Genomic DNA, 7829 nt, shown 5'->3' with positions numbered 1-7829 from the left:
GAGGTGACTTTTAATACTTTTTAAGTCTCTTTGGGGAGGGTGGGTGGGGGGGGGGGAGGGGGGGGGGGGGGGGGTCTCGACAGCTCAGTTGGTGGAGCACTCACTTCACATGCAAAGGGACTGAGATTGATCTCGAGATTTTTTTTCAACCCCCCCCCCCCCCCCCCCTCTCCTGTCCACCCAGCATTGTATGGGTAGCTAGGTCTGTTAGATCTAAGTCTGTTAGATTCCAAAGGGTAGCAAGCATTTCTATTGTCCATTTCACACTACAGAAACATGGATAAACTTCCGCGCCATGGGCCTAATGGCTCTGAAGGACTACTTTTACTTTTCTTCTAAGTGTCTTTTTCATCATTCAGAGAAATATTTTGTTTTGTTTTTCTTTTTAACTCGTGTATTTAGTGAAGATACTGTCTTCTTTTCCCTAGAGAACAATCCTGTGAGTGTTTTTAAAGTTTAATTTTTCCACTGTCATTCCAATGTGTCCATTAGATTCATAGATGACATAGACGGGGGTCTAAACTCATTTTCTGTTTCGTGTCATCATTTAAAAGGTTTTGAAAGTAGCCTCCTCTTGAATGTATGTGTTTAGGAATGCATGTATGTATGTATGTATGTATGTATGTATGTATGTATGTATGTATGTATGTATGCATGATTTGTATATTTATGTATGTATGAGTGTTTAAGCACCCCATGCAATTAATATGCATGAATGTAGTTATTGCAAGGTTAATGGGATAGCTTCGAAAAAAAAGTATATTATATAGATACAACTTAAGTTTTGCAACACCTGCGGTATATATGCCATAAATCATTAACAACACATGCCTAGTTACCATTTTATCACTTTTTATTGAACCATGCACTTAGAACAATGCTGCAAAGTGTAGTGTGCTTATATTTTACCAACTAGCACACTGTGTAAATATTAGTATTTGTTCTGTGTCCTGCAAGTACATGTTAATGCTACTGTGCACACAACGTGTGGTTTAACAAATTTGCTCAGTGTTATTTCTCTCTTGTATTCACATGAATGAGTTGATAGGGAGTGTATGGTAATTGTATGTTTTGGTCTTGGCCTCACAACATAGCCTTTATTATTATTAGGTTACAGAGAAACGTCTTCAACTTCTCCACAGAATTGTATTTTCCAACAAAAAGCAGCAGTAACTCTTCCACAATATTTTACAAAACAAGTTTGTATATTCACATGAAATTATCATTGCTGTAAGTTCATCATTCCAACATAGAACCAACACATATAAAAACAGTTTTTTCCCCCCAAGAGCAATCAAGGAATGGAACACTCTCCTGTCAGAAATCCTAAGTATCGCCAACAGCAACAAATTTGATCGAATATTAAACATTTATTTGTTCAAATATTAAACATTTATTTGTTCAACTCAATGACACAATAATGGAGAAAGTCACCACATGATTTGTATATAATCTACAGTGATGGGTAATTTACCCATGCAGATAAAGGCGTTGAGCTTGGACTTGGATTACAGGATTAAAGGCTATAATTAGATACCTAGACTCTATACAAATATGAAAGACAATTTCCTCGCCCTATCAGATATGGACTTTGAATTCAGACATCACCCTTGTGTTTCGCAGTGGTGTCTTTGTTCTGTCCGAAAACTGCACACTGAATAGTCACCTGGAACAACTACAAAAGACGTCTAACTTCTACGTCATGGCACAAGACCGAAGGGCTAGAGCTCAGGTGGACGCTGGTTCGGATAAGTCTGAAAACTGCACTAGCACCTAACAGACGGCATGTCTTATATGTGTTTAATGTACATAGCAGAAATAAAGTGACAAATTGGAGAGCGGGCACTGGTGTAAGTTAAAGATATTTAAAAGTGTGTATGAAACAGTGCCAGAGAGAGCAAGAAAGAAAAATACAAGAAAAAAAACGATTTAAATGGATTTTTTTTTTTCCTTGTATTTTTCAGTCTTGCTCTCTGGCACTGTTTCATACACTTTTTAAGAGGCTAATGTTGTTCATTCATGATTTTTAAAAAAGCAAAAAACGAGAATTTTGAAGGACTAAATGAATGGAGTTGAACAAGGAGAAGAGTTTTAGTCTATGCATTATTTTTTTAAAAATTGTTTGTCTTCAAAGTTTAATGTAAATGATAATCATTTTGTCAGATACATGGCTTTGCTGTGGGATGGTAAACACCCCATGGTTCGTGGACTTTTCAATGTCAACATAAATGGGATTTTTTACATATTTTTTATTTTTGGAATATGATTTAACTTCAAAATATCTTGGAATAAAATAATTTTTGAATGACGTTCAATGATGGGACCATTTTAAAGTTGTGAAATTGACCGGATATTGTATAATGACTAGGAGAATAATAATGATGATGATGTGGCATCAGTTCTATTATTTAATGAATGACAATTATCCATGATTTTCGGAGTTTTCTTCTTTTTTTATTTATTTTCTTCTCTATTTTTATTTATTGTAATTGTTATAAAGCTTCCACCCTTTAATTTTTTCTCTCTTTTTTTTTACCTCCTTTTTTTCGGATCTGGAATGTAAACTTATAACTGCTCTTTGGTCAAGCAGGCCTTGTTTGGGGCTAGACAAAAGGCAAAATGCAAATATTGCTGCTTGAAACTTGAAAAGTGGGCAAAATTGTGAAGTTGAGATCGAATGTATGTTTTCAGTTTTTTTCAACAAAGGCAAATGATGTAGATGTTTCAGGTATGCCCTCTAGGGCTGGGGCGAAAACATGAACTAAGGCATAACATTTGATGACAATTTTGATATGAGAGAAAAATATTTTTTCTTAATGACTTAACACAATCATTTCAATCATCTCAAATTTGTTTCTGTTGATTTAACTGTTAAAATATTACACTTGATTTCATTAATGTCTTGGGTTTCCAGTAGTTTAGGATATACTTTATAATTTACAATAATTTATGTGCAATAAGACAATAAGTAAAGGTTGATGAGATTTTCATTATGCTTTTTTTTTTATCATCTTTTATAAGTCATTCTTCGTTAAAGCTATGCAAAATCATAATTTTAGTTTTCATTTTGAAATCTGAATAATAATTTGACTTACTTGACTTATGCATCTTGAGTCCTGGCGGAGCATAGGGCCTCAACAGCACTCTTCCATCTTCTTCTGTCCTTGGCTCACTCCAGGTAAGATTAGAGACGCACAAATCTTGGTGAATGCTTCTCCTCCAAGTCTGTTTTGGACGACCCCGTTTCCTCTTGCCCTGTGGGTTCCGTTTGAGAGCCTGCCTGCTTACAGGAATAATTATTTAAAAATTGAAAATTATTATGGATGTTCTTGTAACTGTACCTAACAGGCTGATTTGATTAATCTAGACATGTACTTTTTTGCAGGTCTGATAATCCAAATTTTCATGGTCTCATTGTTGTAATGATAATAATACATTCAGTACATCATGTATTCCTCGTCCTCTCTCATACAAGGAGTTAAGATGAGGAATATGTGAAATTTGTACAAAGAAAATAGAGAATTTATAAATTTAAGATATTAAGATTTGTACGAGGAATCCGTGAACACGAGGAATATAGGACTTGGAATGCGTACTGCACTGTACTCTCAGATCAATGCAAAATATTTTCCATGACAAAAATGTTAAAACAAACCCATAAATATCCTTGGGTATCAGACCTCAAAATTTGTCCATGTAAATGTATCTCTAAACCGACACATCTTGTGTTGCTGTCATTTATCAGAACAGTCTTTGACTGGCAACAGGACCTAAAGGTCTAAAGATTTGAGCTGGCGATAAGACACCTCCATAGTATGCTTGGATGGGGTCTTCTGACCTCCCATGGTGGGCAGGAGGTCACTTACTGTGTCTATCCCCCTATATCTGTTTTCTGAGTTGCTTTCTATCTTTGTCTTGGAATGAGATAATTTGGTTTGTCCTGGCCCTGGCTGGAGTCCTTTGTTGAGAGGGAAACAGTCAAATGTATAGTATTAGTTTTGGGAAATGGTATTTTTTTTCCCTTGTAAACCATCACTGTAATATTTTTTTTTGGTTTGGAATATCATGTTTTGTAAGCATTTCAGTGTATTCCTCTTGATGGGATCCTGTGCTTGTGTCTGGATGACACTTAGGTGATCTCAAACTAAGTACACTGATAGTGTGCTCTTGGAATCTATAGCTGTTCCCTATTCGAACCATTCCCCTTTGTCTTACTTTTTCCTCAAGCCCTTTTAATTGTACATCTAGAATATTTTTGCTATCCAATTTTCTTCCTTTTTACTGGCGCCGATATGGCCTAAATGTGGTGCAAACGCCGTGAGAACCCTTAAAAACAAACAAGTAATATGAGAAGAATTGTAAGATTGTCAAAAAGTGTAAACATTTTTTAAAATGTATATAATTTTAAAGCGCAAAATCCCTAACATTAACATCAAAACAAAAACATCTGTCAGAATCTTTTTTTTTCTTTGCCAAAAGGAGATATAGATGACCGAGTCTGGCATTGTGACACAGTAACCCACTTTTATCTCATTGTTAATAAAACCTGACAAATGTTATTAAACTTCTTTTTAAAAAAAAAATAATTCCATCATAAACTGATTTGTGCATCCACTTTACATTTCTATGCGTCTATGTGGCCTAGTGCCTTTGGATCAGACAGCCCTGGGTTCGAGTCCCACTCTGACTGGTGCATTGTTGAGTTCTTGGAAAAGGTTCTTTACTCACATTCATATTCTCTCACCATACTCGGGTATAAAATAAGAACATAGTCGTTAACAGCGTCATCTCTGTCCGAAAAAAAAAAATCCCTAATCGGCACGATGTCTCTTCCTACTCCCACATGTTAAGTGTTGCTGCTGGTTATAAATAGCTTGTAAAGTGCTTTGAGCACGTTTTAGAAGATATTGCTCTGTATAAATGCTCCAAGTTTTACTCATAGGAATATTTTCATTGCTTTGTGCAATTCATTTTCATTATTTATTCTGCTACATACTTTGCCATGTCATGTTATGTATAGGATTATATAAAAATTAACTTTACATATCCATGGTAATTTACAATTCCCCATACTAAATTATTCATCAATTTGTTTTGCGTTATAAATGGATAATTGGTTGGGGTTCCTGACCTCCCAGAGTGGGCAGGGAGGTACTTACTGTGTCTTTTATCCCCCTATATCTGTTTTCCAATTTGCTTTCTACCTTTGTCTTGGAATGAGATTACTTGGTTTTGTATTACTTGGTTTTGTCCTGGCCCTGGCTGAGAGGGAAACAGTCAAATGTATAGTTATTGTTTTGGGAGATGATAATTTTTTTCTTGTAAATCATCTCTCTGTTATGTATTATTATGTTTGTTGTTTTGAACGTATCATGTAAGCATTCGAGTGTTTTCTTCTTTGTAGGGACCTGTGCGTGTCTGGATGAGACTTTTAGGTGATCTCAAACTAAGTACATTGATGGTATGCTCTTGGAATCTACATCTAATCCTTATTTGTTCCCAGTTCCCCTTTGTCTTAGTTTCTCTTGGGTGCTTTAATTGTAATTTTAGAACTTTTTACTATCCTATTTCTTCCTTTTTACTGGCGCCGATATAACCTTAATGTGTTGCAAGCGCCGTAAAACCCTTAAAAACAAAAAAACTGATTGGATAATGGAGTAAGGTTTCCTACCTCCCATAATTTATTGTTGTGCCTTTGGCGGGCTCTTCTGACCTTCCTTGGTGGGAGGAGAGGTCACTTACTGTCTCTGGGTGGGGTTTTCTGACCTCCCATAGTGGGCAGGGAGACACTTACTGTTTCTTCTACTTCTATACCCCTATATCTGTTTTCCAACATGCTTTCTGTCTTTGCCTTGGAATGAGATTACTTGATTTTGTCCTGGCACTGGCCGGAGGGAAAACAGTCGAATGTATGGTTAAGAGAAATTATATTTTTTGTCTTGTCAATCATCTCTCTGTTATTGTTATGCTCTGTATTATTTTTGTTTTGTTTTACAAACATGTGATTTGCAAGCATTTTAGTGTGCTGCTCATGGTGGAGACCTGTGCCTGTGTCAGGATGTTACATTCAGACTAATTGCACTGAAAGAGTGATAGTGTGCTCTTAGAATCTACATCTATTCCCTATTTGAAACAATCCCCCTTTGTCTTACTTTTCATTGGGTAATTCTAGAACTTTTTACCATCCCATTTTCTTCCTTTTTTTATTGGCGCTGATTTGACCTAAATGTGTTACAAGTGCTGTACAACCCTTAAAAACAAAACAAAATCACTTGCTGTGTCTTCTACCCCCCCCCCCCCCTTACATGTTTTTCCATCCCACATTGCTTTCTGTCTTTGTTCTGGATCGACGTTGCTCGTTTTTTTTTCCTTGTCCTGGCGGGAATCCTTAGCTGGGAGGGAGACAGTCAATACGAAGTATCTTTTTTTAATTTTTATTGTGAGATGATATTTTCATTCTTGTAAATCATCTCCATGTTATGTACATGTATGATAACTATAAGTTTTGAATGCATTGTACTTTGTAAATATTTCAGTGTTTTCTTCATAGCGGGACTCTTTGCTTGTGCCTGGATGGGACTTATTGTAATGTCAAAATAACAGACCTGCCTACTTGAAATATGAAAAATGTGTAGTTTTCAGGGATAATAACACAGTAGACATTATAATTGTCTTTAAAATTCATCAACCTGTCCATGATAAATGAACATTATGCTTTTAACTCCTTTATAGGCTAGCTCTGTACCAGAAATTCGTCTTCAAGAGGTTTTATTGTATTAAAAATCTTTTAAAAGTTCTCAGAATGGAGTCGAAAATTCGTAGTTATACTGAATTTTTGTAGTAGTAGGCAGGTCTGAAATAAGCACATCGGTGGACTACTTGTGGACTCTTCTGTTTCCCATTTGAACCAGTCCCCTTTGCCTTGTCTTTTCTTTGGTGCTTTTAACTTCATATCTAAAACTTTTTCACTTACCGTCTTCTTTTTGACTGGCACTGAAATGACCTTATAGTTATAGTGTTGCAAGTGTTGTAAACCACCTAAAACAAACCTCTCTCGTGGTGAAAACAATTTGATCAGCAGTCATAAGCAGATAAAAAATAGAAGAAATTATAGCTTGAATTGCTTAATATAAAAGATCCAATGTGCTTCGAAATAGAAAGTTATTCAATTGATCTGATAATTTCTTTGAGAAATTCAATAAAAAATTGAAACATTGCATATGATTTTCAGATTCTGTTACAGATTTTAACCGTTGTAGATATTACTTCCATGGCATGGATTTAGTGGCGTCAGTGCATAGGAGTAAAGTGTCTCATCTTGTAACTAAAGCAAGTAATGCTAGGCGTGGTCATCTAAGAGTTGTGTTCTCGGGTAAGTCGCTTCACACACTCATTACCCCACATGACTCAGGTGTGAATGAGTATCTGGCTATAGGCAATGATGGATATATTATGAGTTTTAGTACAAAAAGATGCCATGCCTAACGGGCAACTTAAAATGTTTAATATGGAAATGTTATTCCATATACATAGTATGCTAAGGGAGTCCCCAGAATCACATAATAAATGTGTCACTTTTTTTCATCTACAAATTTACATTTACCCAGGGTTTTTTTTTTGTTTTTTGTTGTACCATTTCCATTTTGATTTCATCTTTACATTCAATCAATAATAGAATAAATTGAAAATGACTAAAAAAGGTCTTCACATATACTTTGTGTCTTTAAATTTCCTGTTCATATTTTTTTCATCCCGTAATGGTAGACTTCTTTCTTGTGTGTAAAAAGGAAAAATCCAGTGATTTGTTTGTTTTTATTGTTTTTAAGGTC

Source organism: Berghia stephanieae, chromosome 7 (genome assembly GCF_034508935.2).
Source record: "Berghia stephanieae isolate SIO BIC M18660-M18661 chromosome 7, UCSD_Bste_1.3, whole genome shotgun sequence".
In the NCBI taxonomy this organism is placed as follows: Eukaryota; Metazoa; Mollusca; class Gastropoda; order Nudibranchia; family Aeolidiidae; genus Berghia; species Berghia stephanieae.
This window is presented reverse-complemented; position numbering follows the sequence as displayed.